Below are 25,801 nucleotides of genomic sequence, written 5' to 3' on the forward strand. Positions count from 1 at the left end.
ACTTTCTTTTGTAGGGTCCCCCTTAATATTCTTGCAGAGTTGGTTTGATGGCCACATATTCTTTCAGTTTCTGCCTATTTTGGAAGCTCTTTATCTCTCTTATTCTGAGAGCTTTGCTGGGTATTGTATTCTTGGCTGCACGTTCTTCTCATTTAGGACCCTCAATATATCCTGCCAGCCATTTCTGGCTTGTTAGGTCTCTGTGGGGACGTCTGCTGTTCATCTAATATTTCTCCCATTATAAGTTAGGAATCTTTGTCTCTTGCTGCTTTAAGGATTTTCTCTTTATCTTTGGAATTTGCAAATTTCACTATTCGAGCTGTTGAATGGTTTTTATTGAATTAGGGGGGACCTCTCTATCTCCTGGATCTGAATGCCTGTTTCTGCCTCTGTGTCCATCAAAAGATGAATGGATCAAGATGTAGTTATTGTATACAATGGAACATCATTCAGCCATTAGAAACGACAAATACCCACCATTTGCTTCAACGTGGATAGAACTGGAGGGTATTATGCTGAGTGAAGTATGTCAATCGGAGAAAGACAAACATTATATGGTCTCATTCATTTGGGGAATATAAAAAATAGTGAAAGGGATTAAAGGGGAAATAAGAGAAAATGAATGGGCAATATCAGAGAGGGTGACAGAACATGAGAGACACTTAACTCTGGGAAACGAACAAGGGGTGGTGCAAAAGGAAGTGGGCGGGGGACTGGCATGACTGGGTGATGGGCACGGAGGGGGGCACTTGACAGTGTGAGCACTGGCTGCTGTGCTATATGTTGGCAAATCGAACTCCAATAAAAAAATATACAAAACGAAATGAATGCCTGTTTCCCTCCCCATATTGGGGAATTTCTCAGGTATGATTTCTTCAAATATGCTTTCTGGCTGTCTGTCCCTCTCTGGAACCGCAATTATATGTAGATTCTCTCTTGGAAGCTCTTTATATATCCTTCTATTCTGAATGAGAGTCTTGCTGGATATAATATTCTTGGCTGCATGTTTTTCTCATTTAGTACCCTGAATATATCTTGCCAGCCATTTCTGGCCTGCCATGTCTCTGTGGGGAGGTCTGCTGTTCATCTAATATTTCTCCCCATATAAGTTTGGAATCTCTTGCCTCTTGCTGCTTTAAGGATTTTCTCTTTATTTTTGGAATTTGCAAGTTTTACTATTAAATATCAAGGTGTTGAACGGTTTTTATTGATTTGGGAGGGGCACCTCTCTATCTCCTGGATCTGAATGCCTGTTTCCCTCCCCATATTGGGGAAGTTATCAGCTATGATTTGTTCAAATATGCTTTCTGGCTGTCTGTCCCTCTCAGTGCTCTTTGGAACCCCAATTATATGTAGATCCTTCCTTCTGAGGCTGTCATTTATTTCCCTTAACCTTTCCTCATGGTTTTTTCATTGTTTTTCTCTTTTTTCCTCAGCTGTCTTCCTTGCCACCAACTTGTCTTTTATGTTGCTCACTCTTTCTTCCTCCTCATTAACCCTGGTCATTAAGACCTCCAGTTTGGATTGCATCTCATTTAATTGATTTTTAATTTCAGCCTGATTAGATCTAAATTCTGCAGTTATGAAGTCTCTAGAATCATTTATATTTTTTTCCAGAACCACTAGCCACTTTATAATTGTGCTTCTGAATTGGCTTTCTGACATCGAATTGTAATCCATATTCTGTAACTCTGTGGGAGAGAGGACTGTTTCTGATTCTTTCTTCTGTGGTGAGTTCTTTCTTCTAGTCATTTTGCTCAGTGCAGAGTGGTTGTATAAGCAGGCTGCATCAAGAATATCAACCACGACCTAAGTAAATTTCACCCTAGATGATTCTGATGAGGTTAGAGACCAGAAAATGAAAATAACGATCAGAACGAAATAAAACAAAAGGACCACTAAAGTGAAAAACAAATTTTATTTTATTTTAAATATTTTATTTATTTATTCATGAGAGACACAGGCAGAGGGAGAAGCAGGCTCCATGCAAGGAGCCGGACGTGGGACCCTATCCCAGGTCTCCAGGATCACACCCCAGGTTGCAGGTGGCACTAAACCGCTGTGCCCCCAGGGCTGCCCGAAAAACAAATTTTAAAATGATGTAGTAAAAACATTAAAGGCCAAAAATGCCAAAGAAGAAGTAAAAAAAGAAAAGAGAAAAAAAAGAAGAGAAAAAAGCAAAAATAAAGTGAAACAAAAAAAAAAAAAGAGAAAAAATAAATGGAGGGGAACTGGGAGATGGTAGTGGTGACAAAGTTGAAGTGGATGAAGAATGTAGTCTACCTGAGGGGTCCAGAGGGTGATCCTTTGGTTCTGAGTGTATTATGTTCTGTATGTTAGAAGATGCTCAGTCCCAAATTTATATAAACCAGAAATACTTGTATATAGCCCCAACATTGACCACCAAACATAAACGAGATAAAAGAGGGGGCAGAATGGGAATGAAGAGAGAATATAATCTCACAGAACAAACCAGCATGCTATACCACTTGGTTCTGGGTGCATGCTGGTCATGTTTTAGAAGGTATTAACTTCCACCATTGCAGAACAAAATAAACAGAGAAAACATAAAACACAGAAGAAAACAAAACAAAAAATATCTCGTATATCTTCCAAAATTAAGTTGAGTATGTTGAAGGGAATCTAGAAGTGAAAATATATCTAAGACATGTAATTGTAGAAATATGAACATCAAAAAGGAAGAAACTTAAAAATGAAGAGGTGGTAAAATATTGTAGTTAAGGTGGGAAAATAGAAAAAAATATTGGAAATTATTAGTCTGATAGAAAAACGAGTTTTATTGGAAAAGGAGGAAAAAAAGAAGGCGTACCCTCTAGTTCTATATACTATAAATCCCTGGACTTCCCCTGGAGCTTTGCAGTGCTGCTTGGTCAAGAACTTGCTCTTCCCCTGTTCTTCCAGCTGGTCTTCTGGGGTAGGGTCTGCTGTGCTGATTCTCAGGTGTGTGCCTGGAAAGAGATGCCCTGTCCCCTGGTGGGGGCCCGGCTCAGTGGGAGCTGTTTCTCCTATGAGGCCTTTGTTCCCTTGCCACGGGCCTCTCCCAGGCACAAGGTGAAACAAGGAGGAAAAACAGCAATGGCAGCAGCCAGATCCCCAGCTCTGGAGTCAGCTCCCCACTAGTGACTAATGCAGTCTCCCAGTCCGCACTGGCCTAGATGCTCCCAGGCTGGCATGGGTGCACTGATCTGCACCTATAATTGTGATTCTGAAGGAAAATTAAAAAAAAAATAAGGAAAACAAATACAGCCTGGTCTTCTTTCTTTTTTTTATTTTTTTTATATTTTTCTTTTCTTTTTTTTAAATTTAGTTTGTTTTAATTTTTTATTTAAATTCAATTTATCAACATATAGTATAACACCCAGTGCTCATCCCATTAAGTGCCCTCCTTAGTGCTCGTCACCCAGTCACCCTATCCTTCCATCCTCCTTCCCTTTGCAACCTTTTGTTTGTTTCCCATTGTTAGGAGCCTCTTGTGGTTTGTCTTGCTCTCTATGTTTTCCCCACTCAGTTTCCCTCCTTTCCCTTATAGTCCCTTTCACTATTTCTTATATTCCACATGAGTGAAACCATATGATTGATGACTGTCTTTCTCCGACTGACTTATTTCACTTAGCATAACACCCTCCAGTTCCATCCATGTTGAAGCAAATGGTAGGCATTCATCTTTCTGATGGATGAATAATATTCCATTGTGTATATATACCACATCTTTATCCATTCATCTGCTGAAGGACATCATGGATCCTTCCACAGTTTGCTATTGCAGACATTGCTGATATGAACATTGGGGTGCAGGTATCCAGCCTGTTCCTATTTCAACCAGATTTGAAGGTGATGCTTTGAAGGACTGTATGATCAGTAGATGTGGTACATGCAGAGTGCTGCCTGTGCTGCTCTTCTGGGGGAGGGGCCTGCTGAGCTGGCTGAGAGTCAATCCCATCCAAGTAAAAATGTACTTGCCAAGCACAGGAGGGTGGGGTTTGATATAAGTGCATCCCACCTCTACTGGGGCTGCTGTGTTAATCTCTGAAGTCTATGTTTGTGGTGAAGGTAAAATAGCGACACCCCTCTCTCATTCCTGGAGACTGTATCACACACACACACACACACACACACCACTGTTCAGTAAGCCCTTACAGAAAAATGGGTGCCATCAGCATGCCCAGTGCCACAACTTTCCTGCATTTTATCTTTGTCTCACGGGGTTTAGATTCAAAGCTCCAAATCTTAAAGGAGGTGGCACTGCATGGATCTCCTCCCTTCTCTTACTAGTGCCCTTTGTCCCAGAAAAACAGTCCCATGTTTGCCCAATGTGTGGTATCTATGATGTACCACCTGAAAAAATAGTGACCAGGTTATCCACCTTCTATGAGTGCCTCTACCCCCTGTTGATGAAAGGTCGTTTTCTCATACCTGCAGGTCTTTTGTCCTGGAGAGGAAATATGCCCTCTAATATGTACTCTAGGAATGGAAATTATCTCTCCCATCGTGACCCAGGAGATCACTACATTACTTTGTGTGTTCTTCAGCTAGCACCCTCCTCCCCAGGAGCATAGGCCACAGTTTCACTCTGGCAAAAGTTGTGCACTTCCAAAACCTGGGATTGAGCTCCACACACTGTTTGCAAAAAACCTGCCACACTCAGTTCCCCTGGCTCCCCAGTCTGTGGTCTGGAGAGGTTTTCTTCTTGTGAAAACCTGACACTGCATTCTTTTAACTCCTCTCTCTTTCTCTCCATTTTCTAGCCCCATAGAAAAGGTTCCTTCCCCTCCATGACATGGCAGTTTTTCTCTCCCCCAGTTCACTTCCACACACCTCACAGCTGCCACTCTTTCTCCCTCCAACCGTTGAAATCTTCATTTCCATTCTTAGGGCAATTTCTTGTGTGTTCCCAGTGATCTGACCTCAATACAACTGTGTGTAGAGACTGAAGAAAGCCCAGGGTCCCCCTATTTCTCTACCTTCTTAACTCATCCCCCCAATACTGTTGTCTATTAACTTTCATAAGTGATTACAATCCACCATATTATATTACTTTGAATATATACTTCCTGTTACCAGTTTGTTGTGTACTTCCATATGTTTTCATGTTACATGTTGAGGAGAGACTCAAGTGGCTGGTGTCCACAAACATAAATACCTGTGGGGCAAAAAACTGGCATTATTTGCAGGAGATCATTTTTCCAGGAAATACGAAGCTATTCCTCCTTTTTGTGTGGTCATTCTCAAGTTTTGTATCCCACTCTTCTGCTGAATTTTCTTTTTTTAAGATTTAATTTATTTATTAATGAGAGACACACAGAAAGAGGCAGAGACACAGGCAGGGAGCTTGATGCAGCACTTGATCCTGGAACTCCAGGATTATGCCCTGAGCCAAAGGCAGACGCTCAACCACTGAGCCACCCAAGTGTCCCTCTGCTGAATTTTCTTAAGTGGACTCTACTCCTCTCTAGAGCTGGTTTTCTTCATAGATAGCTAATTACTAATCTTTACAAGTGGATAATGGCTAAGGTCTCCTAAATGGCCATCATGGTAACATCCTGTGCATAGTACGATTTTACATGTTTATTCACAAACGTAAATACATTTAGCTTCTCTAACTTATATAAAACATGATGACAAAAGTATGTAAACTTAACTCTAGTTCAGTAATTAGTGTTTCAGTAGTTTATCTGACTTAGAAATGACCCAACACGAATGACTATGTATTCCTTAATTTAGCAAAATTAAGGCTGCAAATGAGCAGAAAGATTTTGGCAACTAATTTTAGACAGACATACTATAACACCAATCAGCTAGCCCATAATCTCGTTATCTCTCTGTTTTCTATTTTAAACCTTATTTTGCTAGGAAACTGAGTTGGAATAAAAATGTATGCTGACATTATACGTAATGCTGATAACTCAGAAGACACAGCGGTTTTTATTAAGGCAACAGTATTAAACTAGTATTATTTACCAATGATTGCCCAACTCATGTTGACCTGAATAGCATTTGTTTCCTCCTATATTTCTTATAGTTTTAAGAATATTTAATTTATTAAGTTCTCATTTATCTCTAGGTCAATTTAAATAAGACTCTTAAGGGATTTTATGAACACATTGGCAATGCCATCTGAAGATAGAAAAATAAAACATATAGATAACATACATTCATACATGTACAGTCATACAGATGCAAACAGAGGTCTTATAGCTTTCATTGTAAAATTTTAACCATGAATCAGGCAACAAAACAATATAAAACTCACTGATTTATATAAAATAGTTGACTGTCATCTTACTCCACATTATATTTTCATCTAGGTAGTGTTTCTATCCAATATGGGACAAGATAGGGTTATCTGTTAAATATTAGGGCTAGTGCTTTTTACTCATATTTGTGGGGATTTTTAAGATTTTATTTTGTCATAACATGTAATCATATGGAGGCTGTAGACTACCTCTGAGGCTGAAGAGGGACATCTAGTGGCAGTCTAGACATGTCCAAAGTTAGCTATCCATGGATAAAATATTGTCTGTTTTTTTTTTTTTTTTTAATTTTTTTTTAAATTTATTTATGATAGTCACAGAGAGAGAGAGAGGCAGAGACACAGGCAGAGGGAGAAGCAGGCTCCATGCACCGGGAGCCCGACGTGGGATTCGATCCCGGGTCTCCAGGATCGCGCCCTGGGCCAAAGGCAGGCGCCAAACCACTGCGCCACCCAGGGATCCCATATTGTCTGTTTCTAATTAGCCCTTGCCTTTTCTCTTTTATTCACAAGTAGTTGCTTTTGATGAACACTTTGTTCCTTGAGGGGCCCCCACACGTAGGCAGCCTAAAATTTAAGTGACTGTAGGGACAAAGGGGGCCGAAGTGGGAAGGGTAAAGTCTGGCAGGGACACCCAGAAAGGGTAGGAATTTGTAGAGGGACATAGTAAAGGATTAAAGGGAGTGATGGGCAAAATTCTAGAGGAGAACACAGGCAACACCCTCTTTGAACTTGGCCACAACAATTTCTTGCAAGATACATCTTTGAAGGCAAGGGAAACGAAAACGAAAATGAACAATTGGGACTTCATCAAGATAAAAAGCTTCTGCACAGCAAAAGAAACAGTCAACAAAACTAAAAGACAACCTACATAATGGGAGAAGATATTTGCAAATGACATATCAGATAAAGGTCTAGTATCCAAGATCTATAAAGAACTTATTAAATTCAACAGCCAAGAAACAAATCCAATTCTGAAATGGGCAAAAGACATGAAGAGAAATTTCACAAAGACATAGACATGGCCAACAAGCACATGAGAAAATGCTCCACATCACTTGCCATCAGCGAAATACAAATCAAAACCACAATAAGATACCACCTCACACCATTGAGAATGGTGAAAATTAACAAGACAGGAAACAACAAATGTTGGAGAGGATGTGGAGAAAGGGGAACCCTCTTGCACTGTGGGTGGGAATGTGAACTGGTATAGCCACTCTGGAAAACCGTGGACGTTCCTCAAAGAGTTAAAAATAGAGCTACCCTACGACCCAGCAATTGCGTTACTGGGGATTTAACCCCAAAGATACAGATGCAGTGAAAAACTGAGACAGCTGCACCCCAATATTTATAGCAGCAATATCCACAATAGCCAAACTGTGGAAGGGGGCTCGGTGTCCATCAAAAGATGAATGGAGGGCAGCTTGGGTGGCTCAGCAGTTTAGCGCCACCTGCGGCCTGGGGCGTGATCCTGGAGACCCGGGATCGAGTCCCACGTCAGGCTCCCTGCATGGAGCCTGCTTCTGCCTCTGCCTGTGTCTCTGCCTCTCTGTGTCTCTCATGAATAAATAAATAAAATATTTTTTTAAAAAAGATGAATGGATAAAGAAGATGTGGTATATGTATACAATGGAATATTAGCCATTAGAAACAACAAATACCCACCATTTGCTTCAACCTGGATAGAACTGGAGGGTATTACACTGAGTGAAATAAGTCCATCGGAGAAGGAAAAACATTATATGGTCTCATTCATTTGAGAAATATAAAAAATAGTGAAAGGGAATAAAGGGGAAAGGAGAGAAAGTGAGTGGGAAATATCAGAGAGTGTGACAGAATATGAGACTCCTAACTCTGGGAAACAAACAAGGCGTAGTGTAAGGGGAGGTGGGCAGGGGGATGGGGTGACGGGCAGAGGGGGGCATTTGACGGGATAAGCACTGGGTGTTATACTATAAGTTGGCAAATCGAACTCCAATAAAAAAAAATACCAAAAAAAAAGGGAGTAATGGGAAAATTAAAGATGGCAAACAGAGGAGTGGAAGCAATGGGAAAGGAGAAATTCTTAGAGGAGTCAGTTTGGGGAGATTGCACGGTTTCCAAAGAGCCCACAAAGTTCAAAACTATCCTCAGCAAAAGTGTACAAACAAGAAGTGGGTAGGCAGAGTTGGCAAAACATATAGTGAGCAGGGGTTCAATCAACTTAAAAGTTCCCAAAGGAAAATCAGGATCAGATTTAAACAAAACAAAACAAAACAAAACTTTCACAACAAAAAACTTCACAGAGAACCAGAAAAAATTCCAGACCAGGAGTGAGGGGGTGAACTTGACTCAAAACAAGAGCTTGGGAAAAAACCTTCTAGCCCAGGAGTAATAAACACCAATCAAAATGAAGAGCCAAAAGAAAAACTTAAGCCGAGAGCCAAGGAATAATCCCCAGTGAAGACAGAGAGCTAGAAAGAAGGACTTCCACCCCAGATTTCTATAAATAATCACAAAGGAACTCAAAAAAGGGTTATAAAATATAATAGCATGCACCTAAAATGAGATGAGAGGAGGAAAAAAAGTGGGTTCAAAATTTAACAACTACTAATTTAATATAGAGTGCTATATGGAAAAGAGGTATATACAAACCTAGTGATAACCATACATCAAAAACTAATAAACATGCAAATAATGAAGAGAAAAAAATCCAAATATACCACTAAAGAAAACAAGCAAACCATAAAAGAGAAAGACAAGAAAGGATCAGGCAAAATCTTCAGAAATGACCATAAAACAAATAAAATGGAAATAAATAAATATCTATTCATAATTACTTTGGAAAAATTACTTTGAATGTAAACGAACTACATGCTCCAATCAAAACACATATGGTGACAGAATGGATAAAAAAGCAAGACCCTATAGAACACTTCTGAAAGAAATTGAGGAAGACACAAAGAGATGGAAAAATATTCCATGCTCATGGATTGGCAGAATTAATATTGTGAAAATGTCAATGTTACCCAGGGCAATATACACGTTTAATGCAATCCCTATCAAAATACCATGGACTTTCTTCAGAGAGTTAGAACAAATTATTTTAAGATTTGTGTGGAATCAGAAAAGACCCCGAATAGCCAGGGGAATTTTAAAAAAGAAAACCATATCTGGGGGCATCACAATGCCAGATTTCAGGTTGTACTACAAAGCTGTGGTCATCAAGACAGTGTGGTACTGGCACAAAAACAGACACATAGATCAGTGGAACAGAATAGAGAATCCAGAAGTGGACCCTGAACTTTATGGGCAACTAATATTCGATAAAGGAGGAAAGACTATCCATTGGAAGAAAGACAGTCTCTTCAATAAATGGTGCTGGGAAAATTGGACATCCACATGCAGAAGAATGAAACTAGACCACTCTCTTTCACCATACACAAAGATAAACTCAAAATGGATGAAAGATCTAAATGTGAGACAAGATTCCATCAAAATCCTAGAGAAGAACACAGGCAACACCCTTTTTGAACTCGGCCATAGTAACTTCTTGCAAGATACATCCACGAAGGCAAAAGAAACAAAAGCAAAAATGAACTATTGGGACTTCATCAAGATAAGAAGCTTTTACACAGCAAAGGATACAGTCAACAAAACTCAAAGACAACCTACAGAATGGGAGAAGATATTTGCAAATGACATATCGGATAAAGGGCTAGTTTCCAAGATCTATAAAGAACTTATTAAACTCAACACCAAAGAAACAAACAATCCAATCATGAAATGGGCAAAAGACATGAAGAGAAATCTCACAGAGGAAGACATAGACATGGCCAACATGCATATGAGAAAATGCTCTGCATCACTTGCCATCAGGGAAATACAAATGAAAACTACAATGAGATACCACCTCACACCAGTGAGAATGGGGAAAATTAACAAGGCAGGAAACAACAAATGTTGGAGAGGATGCGGAGAAAAGGGAACCCTCTTACACTGTTGGTGGGAATGTGAACTGGTGCAGCCACTCTGGAAAACTGTGTGGAGGTTCCTCAAACAGTTAAAAATATACCTGCCCTACGACCCAGCAATTGCACTGTTGGGGATTTACCCCAAAGATACAAATGCAATGAAACGCCGGGACACCTGCACCCCGATGTTTCTAGCAGCAATGGCCACGATAGCCAAACTGTGGAAGGAGCCTCGGTGTCCAACGAAAGATGAATGGATAAAGAAGATGTGGTTTATGTATACAATGGAATATTACTCAGCTATTAGAAATGACAAATACCCACCATTTGCTTCAACGTGGATGGAACTGGAGGGTATTATGCTGAGTGAAGTAAGTCAGTCAGAGAAGGACAAACATTATATGTTCTCATTCATTTGGGGAATATAAATAATAGTGAAAGGGAAAATAAGGGAAGGGAGAAGAAATGTGTGGGAAATATCAGAAAGGGAGACAGAACATAAAGACTGCTAACTCTGGGAAACGAACTAGGGGTGGTAGAAGGGGAGGAGGGCGGGGGGTGGGAGTGAATGGGTGACGGGCACTGGGTGTTATTCTGTATGTTAGTAAATTGAACACCAATAAAAAAATAAATTAAAAAAAAAAAACAAAAAAAACAAAATGGTTGTATTCAAGATAAATCCTATTAAACTTTTAAAATAAAAAAAAAAAAAAAAAAAGCAAGACCCATTTATATGCTGTCTACAAGAGACTCAATTTAGACCTAAACTCACCTGCAGATTGATAGTGAGGAGATGGAAAACACAACTTGCAAATGGAATTCAAAGGAAAGCTAGAGAAGAAATACTTATATTGGATAAAATAGACTTTAAAACAAAAACTATAACAAGAAACAAAGGAAGACAGTATATAATCATGAAGAGGACAATCCAACAAGAAGATATAACACTTGCAAATATTTATGCACCCAACATAGGAGCAACCAAATACATAAAACATTTAATAACAAACGTAAAGGAAGTGATTGATAATAATACAATAATAGGAGGGGATTTTAACACCCCACTTAACATCAATGGATACATCACCTAAGCAAAACATCAGCAAGGAAACAACTGCTTTGAATGACTCACTGGACAAGATGGTTTTAACAGATATATTCAGAATATTCCATCCTTAACCAGTAGAACACACATTCCAGTGCACATAGAATATTCTCCAGAGTAGATTACACATTAACCCAAAATACAAACCTCAACTAATTCAAGACTGAGCTCATATCATACATATTTTCTGACCACAACGCTATGAAACTAGATGTCAGCCACATGAAACAATTTGGAAAGACCACAAATACGTGGAGGTCAAACAACATGCTACTAAATAATTAATGGGTCAACTAGGAAATCAAAGAAGAAATTTTAAAAGTACAAGGAACACCTTTCAGAATGGCAAAAATCAACAACAAAAGAAACAACAGGTGTTGGCAAGGATGTGGAGAAAGGAATGCCTGTAGCCTTGTGGTGGCAATGCAAACTGGTGCAGCCACTGTGGAATATACAGTATCGAGGTTCCTCAAAAAGTTAAACATAGAACTACCTTATAATCTAGCAATTGCACTACTGGGTATTTCCCCAAAGAATATAAGAACACTAATTCAAAAGGATACATGCACCCCTGTGTTTATAGTAGCATTATTTACAATAGTCAAGATATGGAAGCAGCCCAAGGTCCATCAATTGATGAATGGATACACACACACACTCACAATTATTCAGAAATTTTTTAAAAATCTTGCTGTTTGCAAGAACATGGATGGGGCTACAGAGTATAATGCTAAGTGAAATGAATCAGTAAGAGAAAGACAAATACCATATGATTTCAATCATACATGGAATTAAAGAAATAAAACAAGCAAACAAAATGAAAATAATAATAGACAAAGCAAGAAACAAACTATGCATTATAGAAAACAAACTGATGGTTACCAGAGGGGAGGTGGGTGGGGAAATGGATCAAATAGGTGATGGGGATTAAAGAATGCACTTGTTTGATGAGCACAAGGTGATGTACAAAGTGTTGAATCACCAATATTGTGCACCTGAAACCAATATAACACTGTATGCTAACTAACTGGAATTAGAAACAACTTCAGAGTAAACAGAACCAAATGAAAATGAAAACACAGTGGTAAAAAATCTCTGAGATACAGCAAAAGATCTAAGAGGGAAGCTTATAGCAATACAGGCCTAAATCAAGAAGCAAGAAAAATTTCAAATAAACAACCTAACCTTAAACCTAAAGGAGCTAAAAAAGGAACAACCAACAAAACATAAAACCTGCAGAAGGAAGGAAATAATAAAGAGTAGAAGTAAACCATATAGACCTAAAAGTTAAACACACACACACACACATTAGAAGAGATCAGAAGAGATCATACATTAGAAGTAAATCATATAGACCTAAAAGTTAAAACACACACACACACACACACACACACACACACACACACACTAGAAGAGATCAGATCAGAAGAGAACCAAGAGCTGGTTCTTTAAACACACCCACACACGCGCGTGCAATAAAATTAATAAACGTTTAGCCACACTTTACCAAGAATAAAATATAAAGGGCTTGAATAAATAAAATCACAAATGAGAGAAGAGTCATAACCAACACCATAGAAATACAAACAACTTAAAGAGAATGTTATGAGGGGATCCCTGGGTGGCTCAGCGGTTTGGTGCCTGCCTTTGGCTCAGGGTGTGATCCTGGAGACCAAGGATCAAGTCCCACATCAGGCTCCCTGCATGGAGCCTGCTTCTCTCTCTGCCTGTGTCTTTGCCTCTCTGTCTCTCTCTCATGAATAAATAAAATCTTTTAAAAAAAAGAATGCTATGAAAAACTGTATGTCAACAAATTGGATAATGTAGAAGAAATGGATAAATTCCTAGAAACATAATCTACCAAAACTGAAACAGGAAGAAATAGAAAATTTAAACAGATTGATAACTAACAAGAAAATTGAGTCAGTAATTAAAAAACTGCCAACAGGGACACCTAGGTGGCTCAGCGGTTGAGCGTCTGCCTTTGGCCCAGAGAGGGATCCCGGAAGTACCTGGATTGGGTCCCACATTGGGCTCCCTGCATGGAGCCTGCCTATGTCTTTGCCTCTCTCTGTGTCTCTCATGAATAAATAAAAATTAAAAAAAAAAAGGTCAACAAACAAAAGTCCAGGACCAGATGTTTTCACAGGTGAACTTACCAAACATTTAAAGGAGAGTTACTACCTATTCTTCTCAAACTATTCCAAAAAATAGAAAAGGAAAGAAATCTTCCAGATTCATTCTACGTAGCCAGCATTACCCTGATGCCCAAATGGAATAAAGACAATACTAAAAGAGAGAACTACAGACCAATATCCCTGATGAATATAGATGCTAAAATTCTTATAAAATAGTAGCAAACCAAACTGAACAATACATTAAAAAATCATTCACCACAATCAAGTGGATTTTATTCCAGGGTTGCCAGTGTGGTTCAATATTCACAAATCAATCAACATCATACATCACATCAATAAGGGTAAGAACCATATGATCATCTCAATAGATGCAGAAAAAAAGCATTTGACAAAGTACAACATCCATTCATGATAAAAAGACTTCCACAAAGTAGGTTTAGAAGGAATATACCTCAAAACAAGAAAGACTGTATCTGAAAAGCCCACAGAGAACATCATCCTCAATAGGGAAACACTGAGAGGTTTTCCTCTAAGGTCAGGAAGAAGACAACGATGTCTACTTTCACCACTTTAATTCAACATAGTACTCAAAGTCCTAGTCACAGCAATCAAATGGAAATAAAAGACATCCAAATCAGTAAGGAAGAAATAAAATTTTCACTATTTGCAGATGACATGACAGTGTATATAGAAAACCCTAAAGACTCCGCCAAAAATTGCTAGATGTTATAAATGAATTAATTCAGTAGAGTTACAGGGTAAAAAAAAAATCAATATACAGAAATATGTTGCATGCTTATATAACACTAATGAAACTGTAGAACGAGAAATTAAGAAAACAACATGTAGAATTTAAGAATCAAAACAAACAAGCAAAGGCAAATAAGAAAGAGATAAACTAAGAAACAGATTCATAACTATAGGGAGCAAATTGATGGTTACCAGAGGGCAGGTGCGGGTGGGGGGGTGGTTAATGGGTGAACAAGGTGAACAAGATTAGAGTATACTTATGATGATCCCTGAATAATGTATTGAATGGTCCAGTCACATATTGTACACCTGAAACTAATAAAACACTATGCTAACTATATTGGAATTAAAATGGAAAACAATAAAATACTCTTCTTTGGAGATCTTTAAAAAAAGGTATTCTACTGGTTTTGGATGGAGCAATGTGACTGAATCTGCTAGATCCATCTGGTCGAATGTGTCATTGAAAGCCACTGTTTCGAACATGAGAGACTCCTAACTCTGGGAAATGAACAAGGGGTAGTGGAAAGGGACGTGGGAGGGGGTACGGGATGACTGGGTGATGGGTACTGAGGGAGGCACTTGACGGAATGAGTACTGGGTGTTATACTATATGGTGGCAAATTGAACTCCAACAAAAAAAGGAAATTAATGATTTCAAGATCAAAAAAAGAAAAGCCTGCTTCTTTGTTATTTTCCTGGAGAATCTATCCATTGATGTAAGTTTGGTGTCAAAGTTCCACACTGTTACTGTATTACATAGATATTTGCATTTGGGTGCTCCCATGTTGGGTACATAAATATTTACAATTGCTATATCTTCTTGTTTGACTATTGTGATTATCATTATATAGCGTCTTTGTTTCTTCTCACAGTATTTGTTTTAAAGTCTATTTTTCCCAATATTGCTATCCTAGCTTTCTTTACACTTCCATGTGCATAAATTTTTTTTTTATCATTTTGATTTCAGTCTCTATGTGACCTTAGGTCTAAAGTGAATCTGTTGAAGTGCAGTATATAGATGGGTCTTCTTTTTCTTTTTTATCAGTTCAATCACTTTATGTATTTTAATTGAAGTATTTTGTCCATATACAAAGTAATTATTGATAGGGATGTACTTATTGCCATTTTGTAACTTGTTTTATGGCAGGTTTTTGTTTGTTTGTTTTAGTCCTCTGTTCTTTTCTTCTCTTGTGGTTATGGTTTTTTTTGGGGGGGGGGCGGTTATAGTGATATGCTTGACTTCCATTCCCTTTATTTTTTGGCAAGCTTTTGATTTGTGGTTACCATTAGGCTTATATATAACATTCTATGCATATAGTAATCTATATTAAATTGATGGCCACTTATGTTTGAACTGGTCTAAATGCACTAAATTTTTAACACAGTGTTCTACATTTTGTGTGTTTTCATTTTAACATTTTTATATTGTGAATATCTTGGCTGATGTTTATTGATACATTTAATTTTACTGATTTTGTGCTTATTTTTTTTATTTCTGCTTATCAATTTTCCTTTCCACTTAGAGCCCTCTTCAACATTTTTGTAAGGCTGGTTTGGTGGTGATAAATTCTTTTAACTTTGTTTGCCTAGGAAATTTTTCTCTCTCCTTCCGTTCTGAATGATAGCCTTGCTGGATAAAGTATACTGTTTGCTGTTTTTTTGTTTTGTTTTGTTTCACTTTCGGCACTTTGACTATATCATGCCACTTTCTTCTGGCCTACAAAGTTTCTGCTGAAAACTCCAGAGAGCCCTGTGGGGTTTCCCTTCTACTTAACTGTTTTCTTTTGCTCCTTTGAAAGTTCTCTCTTTATCATTACTTTTTGCTATTTTAAATATTCTTTATCTTGGAGTGGACATCCTTGGGTAATTTTGTTGGGGGGTGGGGTGGGGGGTGTCTCAGTTCTTCCTGGCTCTGGATGTCAATTTTCTTCAAATAAATTTTATGCCTACTTTTCTATCTCTTCTTCTCAGATTGCTATAATGTGAATGTTACACTTTGTGTCACTGAGTCCCCTTAATCTCTATATTTTTTTTCTTCCTCCTGTTCAGCTTGATTGCCTTCCATTACTCTGTCCTCCAAGCCTGTTCTGCTTCCTCTGGTCTATATATTCCTTCTAGTGTATTTTAATGTTCAGTTATTGAGTTCTTAATTTTTGGTTGTTTTTTTTTAAGATTTTATTTATTCATGAGAGATACAGAGAGAGAGAGAGAGAGAGAGAGAGAGAGAGAGAGAGAGAGAGGCAGAGACACAGGCAGAGGGAGAAGCAGGCTCCATGCAGGGAGCCCGATGTGGGACTTGATCCCTGGACTCCAGGATCACACCCTGGGCTGAAGGCAGGCATTAAACCGCTGAGTCATCCAGAGATTCCCCCGGTTGGTTCTTTTTTATGTTTTCTCTCTCTTTGTTGAGGGTCTCACTGAGGTCCTATGTGATTTTCTCAAGTCCAGTGAATATCTTTGTGACCATTACTTTAAATTCTCTGTCAGGCATCTTATTTGTGTTTCTTTTTTCTTTTCTTTTCCTTTTTTTTTTTTTTTTTTTTAGCTCTCCTGCTTTGATTTTGTCTTGTTCTTTCATATGGGACATATTCCTCTATCTCCTCATTTTGTCTCTATCTCTTTCTATATGGCAAGAATTTCAGGTATGTTTCCTGCTTGATAGTAATGACTTCAAGAAGAAGTCTTGTAGTGCTCTGCAGTGCAATGTCCCCTGTTCATGAGAACCTGGCACTTCAGACATTGTCTTCTCTGTGCATTGTGTGTGCCTTACTATTGTGGCTAAACTTCAAATGCCTTCAGTCCAGCCATCTGCAATGCCTTTCTTGGCCTGTTGTAGGCAGGGTTTTTTCCTATGCTGTTAGTGGGCCAGTCTAAGGCACTTTGGGCTTGTTAGGTTAGACTTGGTGTTTGCCAGAGCTGCAGTGGCACCCAACTGCAGCATGCTCTCCCTGTGTTGTCTTTTGAGAAGCTTTCATTGGTGGGTGGAGCTTGAAGTCAGAAAATGCTTGCCCTACCCAAACTGTTGGGGATGCAAACTATTGTATGATGTTTCCTTCCCCTCCCCTTGGTTAGAAGTCACTTTGAAATGGTTCTTGCCCTGTTGGGGCTCTTTGCACACTGCCATGCTTGTGGTGCCACTTCGATGGACATTTGTCAAGAGCATGTTGGATAGACTGGGTCTCAAGAGAACATGGGGGCAGGGCACATAGTGCCATCAAGGTCCATGCAGGTCCACTGTAGGTGGGAACTTGCAGCCACTCTGGAAAATACCTGCTGAGCCTGGGCTAGAGGTGACAGATTTGCAGAAGAGCATGGGGGCATGTTATGCTGTTAGCAAACTAGGTGAAGAGTGTTTCCTCTGCCCTGGTTCTCATAGGTGCCTGTGTATCTAGGCTGGAGGGAGAGGAAGAGAAAAGGTACCCACCAGCTCTTTTATTCTTAGAAAAGTCTCCTGAAGATCCCTGCTCTTCTAGCACACACTCTGAGATTTAGTAAACCAATCTCCCTCTCGTATACCTCAGGTATTGTTCAAACTGCTGCTTCTATGCTGGATCTCAGCAAAACTGCTTGTTGTGCTGTCCCATTAAGGGAGGCAATTCAATTTCCTATCACCTTCTGGCTCTCTTGGAGCCAAAATGGGTGATTTTCAAAGTTCTAGGTGTTTAGCCCCACTAAGAACCTGTGAAGTTATGTCACTCTGGTTTTTAAAAGCCAAACGTTATGGGGATTTGTCTTCCCAGTGCAGGTTCTCCATGCCTTGTATGGAGTCTGCTCCTCTCCCTCTCCATGCTTGAAGCCGCCCTCACTCCCTCCTAGTAGTTGGGCCAGTTTGTTTCCCAACTACTTCTCCACCCTTACTCCCTTTTTCAATGTGGCCTCTTCTTTACTAATTGTAAAGTGGAAAGTCTGGTCTTCTAGTGTTTGGGTCATTTTCTGCATTTTTTACACTGATGTGGATGTTTTCTAGGTGTATCCAAGGGATGGGGTAAGCCTACTCCACCATCTTCCCTGGAAGTTATAACTTTCAAAAATGCTTTCACATGAAATACACTAGTTCTTTACATACAGAGCATTTTAAAAGTAAAGTGGACTATTACAAAAAGCAAGCACATCAACCATTTTGACCAGGAAAACAGTTAATATGTAGAAGAATAAGAGATACCACAGAATGAATAGAAATACTAACAGTAAAGTGAGGATAATGTACTGAAAAGTTCTTTATCAGATTTTACTCTTTAAATCCCCCACTTTTCTTATATTTTCATACTACAAAAAATGAGTAGATGGTGATCTATAGGAAAAAAGTCATATTTTGACATCAAATTTGTAATATTTTGTATTTGGAGTTAGTATAAAACATTTACTAAAAACTCACAACTTACTGGATAGTAGACATACAGAACTAACAGAGCAATGAGAAACAAAATTTATTGGGACCTTAAAGGATTTATAGGAATTCAAAGTTACACAACAAAGACTGGGTGTCACCAAAGATAGCACTCAATGGATGCTGCAGGACCATCTCACAGGGGTTGTTTGCCTTAGTGAATTCACCAGAATCCAGGCCATGGCCTTCAATTTTAGACGTCTACAGCCTGATCTTGGTTATATTCCAGAATTCATCCAAATTCAGGAGATGAAATTATGCTGATTATATCATAGGACTGAAAGATATAAACACAGAAGGAGAATTTATTAATTTATATTGAGAAATGCACCTATAATACAGGTCAGATATGACTTAAGAAGATAACACCCCACTTTCCATTTCCTGGTAGGTTATAAGAAAAACAGAATTATTGGAACATTTTTTCATAAACATAAAATGTTAAGTCATAAGATGCTGATAATGGACATCTGGCTTTATATCTGATGAGTCAATGCACAGTGAATACTGATCTGTCACGTAGACAAGACCTTTCCATCACCCTAGGAATCTTTCCTTAAAAAAAGTGCTGGAATGTTTATCTCTGCATTACTTGTTATTCTAGTCTTCCTTAATGGATCAACTGCCTCCATGTTGATGCTCTTAGCTTCCAACCTATTCTTTCACTACTTAGAAACGTGCTCCTGTTTCCAGGAGACAAGACAAGTATAAATTCGTTCTAGAGTCTTCTCTATGCATTTATTTATATTTTTATTGGAGTTCAATTTGGCAACATATAGCATAACATCCAGCGCTCAACCCTCCAAGTGCCCCCATCAGTACCCATCACCCAGGCACCCAAACCCCCCCCACCTCCCTTTACATTACCCCTTGATCCTTTCCCAGAGTTAGGTGTCTCTCATGTTTTGTCACCCTCGCTGATATTTTCACTAATTTTCTCTCCTTTCCCCTTTATTCCCTTTCACTAATTTTTATATTCCCCAAATGAATGAGACGATATAATGTTGGTCCTTCTCCAATTAACTTACTTCACTCAGCATAATACCCTCCAGTTCCATCCACTTTGAAGCAAATGGTGGGTATTTGTCGTTTCTAATAGCTGAGTAATATTCCATTGTATACATATACCACATCTCCTTTATCCATTCATCTTTTGATGGACACTGAGGCTCCATCCACAGTTTGCCTACTGGGGACATTGCTGCTATAAACATGGGGGTGCAGGTGTCCAGTGATTCAATGCGTCTGCATCTTTGGGGTAAATCCCCAGCAGTGCAATTGCTGAGTTGTAGGGCAGTACTATTTTAATTCTTTGAGCAAAATCCATACAGTTTTCTTACCTATGCACTAAAATGTACAGTGATAATATTTACTATAAAGTTTTAGCTAAGGTTTTCAATAAAAGATAAATCATATGATACGTAGTACAAGGGTAATTGATTTGATCCACGTAAAGTCAAAATAATTTTGTATATGAAAATAGAATTTTCCCAATATTCCAACTGCATCATGGAATTACATTGCAAAAAAAATGAACTTAGTAACTTCTCCCTTAAAAAACATTTAGTATACATAGATCTTTTCTGGACCACAAACAATACAGGGGATTTACCTATGTAGGTGTATTTAATACTTATAAATAAAATGTTTCAAGAGCACAACTTTATAGTTTCAGGATCACGTACTCCAGGCACTGGGTGGCATGGCTTATGAGGGTATGACCTTAAACAATCACACCGAGGTGACCACTGCTTTGCTTTGCATCCCAACCTGCTCTGGCTTCGAAGCCCTCATTCCCTGGTTTTGCAAGACTGACTGCCTGATAACCTGATGACCCAACCTACTCCACCCTCTGCCGCCCCTCCCCTCCAACAGCTGGCACAGGCGCGCGCACAAACACACACACACACACACACAAACAACCAACCCCCGCCCCCCCCCCCCCCATCCCAGGGGCCCATCTCATTCCTTTTCCAGGGCCAATACCGGGCCGGCATCAATCCCGGTTTAGGTTGAGGAACAGAGAGAGCTATATACACCGAACCAAGTCCCCAGACATGCCCCCCCGTTCTGCCACAAACCCCTCGAAAACGGAAGGGCCCCCAACCCCAGCTCCATGGACCTCCTAACCCCCACCCCCTGCCCAAGGGCAAAAATTCGCGGGGGCCCTTGGACGAAAACCCAGCAAGTCTTATGGTGGAGCTCCCTGTGCAGAATTGAAACCAGGGATCCTGGCCGCCAAAGGCAACGGGGGTGGGGTGGGGCAGTGGGGCAAGGCGCTCAGAGAGACCCCCGACTGGAACTTGTGAACAGAGGCATTTGGGGAAGGACACACTGCTGCGCTCCATCAGAGATGCCAAGTGGCCTTCCGGGAGACCCACCTCTGTAACCCATCCCATCTCCGAAAAGGCCCACCGCCCACCACCGCCCACCCCTGGGCACAAACCAGTGCCCGGGGTTCCATGGAGGGAGGCAGCTGGTGGCCCTCAGGGCCTCGTGACCCTCCGCAGGACCGCGTTCTGCAAGACCGGTCAACAGGTCCTGGACCCCTGTGGGACCTGGCTGCCCTCTGGCCCATTCTTTGGCCCACTGAACCATGAGGCTTCAGGAGAAGAGAGCTGGCTGCCAAGGGACAGGTGTGGTGCAGACAAGCCAGAGGCCAGGGGGAGCCTGAAGATTCAAAGTCCAAGAAAAATCCGTAAGCCTACTGGTGGGATCTCTTGAGGGTCATCTGTGTTCACCGTGAACCAGCAGGACGAACGGAGTCAGGAAACGCCTAGCTAAAAATCGGTAACACAAGAAACAACAGGTGCCGGCGAGGATGGGGAAGAAAAGGAACGCTGGCGCACTGCTGGTGGGAGCCCAAACTGGGAACAGAGCCACAGTGGAAAGCAGCGCGGAGGTTCCTCGAAAAGGTAAACTAGAACGACCCTGCCACACCCAGCAATCGCAGGACCGGATAATTACCCAAAGGATACAAGAACACTACTTCAAAGGACACACGCGCCCCCATGTTTACCGCAGAGTTATTTACAATAGCCAAGAAGAGGGGAGCACCCCAAGTGTCCATCGGACTGACGAGTGCATAAAGAAGATGTGGTACATACGTGTGCCGGGACGTGGACGTGGACGCGGACGCGCACACGCACGCGAGAGGGCGGGCACACACACAGGAAGGAGTATCATTCAGCCATAAAAAGGGGATGAAATCTTCCCATTTCCAAGGACATGGATGGAGCCCGAGAGTAGAAGGCTAAGCAAACTGAGTCAGGCAGACAAACACAAATACCTTAGGATTTCACTCATGAGGGTAATTTAAGAAGAAAACAGAAAGCTGCGGGGGGTGGGGGGGTGGGGGGGGGGAAGAGATCCAGAGGCTCTGGACTCTTAATTAGAGAGAACTGATGGTTACCCAATGGGAGAAGGTGGGGGTGGTGTAACAGGTGAAGGGGGATTAGCCAGTGCACAGAGTCCAGATGAGCAGCAGGTGACCTAGGGAACTGCTGAATCAGTATATTGCACACCCGAAAGGAATGCAACGCGCCGCACGCACGTTAAACTAACTGGAGTCCAAGGAAAAACCTGAAGGAAACGGAAAAAAAAAAAAAAAAAAAAAAAGGCCTAGTTACACTTGCAGGTTTGCCCCAAAGTGGTCAAGTTGGCCTGAGCCCAGCCAGAGTTGAGATGGGTGCTCTGTGGCTTGGATGAGGAGGGGGACGGTGAGCAGGAGAGCAGGAGAGGAGGAGAGGGGGCAGAGGCTAGAGGAGGCTGGAGAAGGGCAGGGGTGGTGGTGGTGGTGGTGGTTCTCCACCCAGTGTCTGGCAGCCAAAGAGGGAAGAGGAAGGCTCAGTGGGGGCAGGGAAAGGGGTGACTTGCCATCTCTGGAGCCACAGTGCCATCCAGCGGAAACTGTCTCTGAAAAGCCCAGGCAGCAGCAACCTGCCTTCCTCCAGGCACCCGGGTGGGTGGGGGCGGTGGGAGGGAACGTCAGCAGGGATGCCCTGGATTGTCTGGGCCCTGCCCAGGCCAGGGTCTCAGGCCCATCAGGCCTCAGAAGCCGCGAAGGAATTGTGCCTGCCAGTGGGACCCAGTGGGGAAGCAGGGTTCTCGGGACCCTGGGGATACAGCAGGCAGCCCCAAGGCCAAACAGCCGGGGTGGGCGGAGCTTCCCTGTCAGCCATTTTGGGGTGGGCCCAGGGGAAGCAACTCGCCACTGACCACAGGTCCAGGGGGGTATTTTCCTCTGGTGTCCTTTGTGGGGAGTGCCCTGCCTGGGGCCACGCGGGGATCAGGAGGCCCCTTTCCCTTTCCTCACCGGGAGCCGAGGCACTTTAGAGGTTCCGGGCCCGGCCAATGGCGCTTGGCAGTCCCAGGCAACCTCTGGGCTCAGCCATCTCAGGCTGCCCCTGGGGCTTCTGAATGACTTCCTCAGCTCCGGAGCCAGGGTCCAATCTGGGATCCAGCACACAGGTGAAGCGAAGGCCAGGAGCCAGGTGTCCAGGTGTCCAAGCACAGGGCCCACCGCTTCCCCTTCCCTCTCTGCCCAGTTCTCCCCCCACCCGCCCCAAGCCAGCTCCTCCTCAACTCCTGGGCTTTCCTCACCACTGGAGCCCAGGCGGCTCCGTTGGACAGAAACAATTTCCGCTTGATGGCAGTATGGCTCCACGTATGCCAACTTCAGTTCCGGACCCTGCCCCCTCCCCCTTCATCCCAACCACCTCAGGTCTTGGTCCTCAGCCACATCTAAGGTTAAAAACAAACAAAACAACAACAGCAGCTACCACAACAACAACACTCTCGCGCTCTCTCCTCTCTCTCTCTTTCTCTTTCTCTCTCTCTCTCTCTCTCTCACACACACACACACCCAGACACACACACACACACACACACACACAACCGTGCGCGCGCGCGTGCACGCACGTGCAGAGGTACTCAGAAAGCAAACAAAAGGACAAAGTGAAAACCAAACGAGGCCCCCACAGCCAGTGCCCCTCAACACGCAAAACACGAAAAATCACAAGGCACTGGAGTACAGGGGACAAGAAAGCACAGCAACAACACCACCACAACGACACACTTACACACCCCATTACAGGGAAAGGAGAACGAGAGAGGGGAAAAAATATATGTATACGTAAAAATACACACGTAAATATATATATGTATATATATAAGTACATATGTGTGTACGTGTATATAGACATATACACACACACCTGGCAAGGGGACTCCAGCTGAATACCAAATCACTAAGCAGGCTAAATGACTGGGGACCAGGAGGCCTGACACCCTGCCGGGCCTTTCCCTTCCTTTATCCTACCCCATTTTTCTTGCCCCCTGCTCTCCGGTGAGGTAAGTGGCAAGGGACACATAAGCCCACCTCTGTGACTCTGACTCTGCGGGGATGGTTTACATCCATAGGACCTCCCCTGAACAAGCTTTCTCCCCCACTGTCCCCCACCCCACCCCTCCCGCGCTGGCTTGCGGGTCCCTTCGTGGCCTCCCCCCAAGGCCTGTAGCTACAGCCTGAGGTCACCACCGCCTTGCCAGGACCCGACAAAGCAGCCAGAAATGGCCCACCCGACCTGCAGCCACAGGGCCGCATCCAGGGGGCTCCCCAGAATGGGGAACCAAGCACTCACACAAGCACCGACCCTATGGCAGGCAGCCCAGCCCGTGCTCTCACACAGGGGCCTAGGCAAGGCCACCACCAAACCTCTCCGAGTCGCGGGGCCCCACACAGGGCCACCATTCCGCGGAGGACGGCCACCGACTCTCCTCCAATGTGGGAGTCCCCATCTATCTGGGTAAACAGGCCAGGCTCCAGGTTCACAGGCCTTGCTTGAGCAGGCCCGTCCACGGGTGACCAACTCACGCCACCCCCAAGGGCTTGGCTGCGTGTCCCGCTTGGAGAGCCCGCCGGGGAATGTGCGTGTCCGCGTCCCCGTGCCAGTGTGTGCGCGCGCGCGGCCTGTGTGTCAGTATGCTCAGCGTGCGCATGGCGCGTGCGGGATGGGCGTGCCCGTGTGGCCCCGTGTACCCGTGCGTGACGGGGGCCGCGGCGGGGCTGCTGCGAGCCTCGGGTGCTCGCCCACCTGCTTTTGCTAGGCCCGCCCCGGCACGTGGAAATGGACGACACGGCAGCCCCTTAGGCACACCCTGAAATCTCCATCGGCCCGGGTCACACCACTGGACTGAGAACAAGGGGAAGGAAGGAAGGCACAACTTGAAGAGGTTCCAACTCCTTCAAGTACTGACCTTAAGAGCTCCGATAAGGAGAAGAACTGCAAGGAACGAAAACAAAGCCACAAGATACCTTGCCCTGTCCTGAGTTCCCGATGCTGTTTCCTTGCAAAGGAACGTCTGGATCGCCTTTTTCAAGGATGAGCGCGGCCTCCACCACCGGTCCACGAAGGGGAACGGCTGCACCTCACCACGGCCTTCTGCTACACCGGTGCCTCTCCCATAACCCAAGGTCAGGGCTGGGAGGAGGATCCATGGACCAGGGACTTCTCCCCACGCCACCCACCCCCCCCCCCCGCCCCCGCCAACCCACCCACCCTCCAAAACACACCCGAGCCCCGCCCACAGCCCCTGCCCCCCTCCACCCCTCTGGGCCCCTAGCACACCCATCCCCACCCATCACTCCCACCAAGCCCCACACCCTCACCCCCAACCCCACCACCGGGCTTAGTATAGAAAGTGAAAGGAAAAGAGAGAAGCGGAAGGTCACCACCATCCACCGTGCCACCGGCCAATGCTGTCCTAGATGCAGTCCAGGCGCGCCTCACTGTGGGGCTAACAGGCACAAGGAATGACAAGGAGACACAAGCTACAGGCGGCCCCGCCAAGGAAAAGGGCCCACCGCCCACCAGGCAGCCTCTTGCCAAAGGAGCCCTCCTGAGTGCCATCAAGGGTCCTGACCCGGAGGTCGCCCTGGAGGGCACAGAGAGGGCCAAAGGAGAGGCCCAACCACACCCTGAATATGGAGCGGGCACGCGCCATAGGGCCAAAAGAGCCAAAGAGCCCGGGGCATGCACCCAGGGCAAAGAGAGGGTCGGGTCGGAGGACACCCCGGGGAAACACTGGGGTGGGTTTAAAAAGCGGGAGGTCGGGGACCCGAGAGAGGAGAGGGATGAGTTACTTACTCTCTCCCACGGCAATAAAGGGATGGTCAAGGGATGGTCGTAA

At 43.1% G+C, this 25,801-nt stretch overlaps 1 protein-coding gene across 3 annotated transcripts in view; it reads right to left on the bottom strand.

The window, feature by feature from the left end:
• Window positions 1-1,899: 1,899 nt before the first annotated feature.
• Window positions 1,900-25,801, bottom strand: part of NBDY (negative regulator of P-body association) — a 77,144-nt gene continuing 53,242 nt past the window's right edge. For 2 of the 3 annotated variants that reach the window (XM_072815538.1, XM_072815539.1), the window contains one exon: window positions 18,634-18,887. The gene's annotated coding sequence lies outside the window, so the exon portion shown is untranslated. Of the gene's footprint in view, window positions 5,162-18,633; window positions 18,888-25,801 lie in introns of those variants that run through there. The other variant, XM_072815540.1, reaches the window with a different exon arrangement.

Source organism: Canis lupus, chromosome X (assembly GCF_048164855.1).
Source record: "Canis lupus baileyi chromosome X, mCanLup2.hap1, whole genome shotgun sequence".
Taxonomy (NCBI): Eukaryota; Metazoa; Chordata; class Mammalia; order Carnivora; family Canidae; genus Canis; species Canis lupus.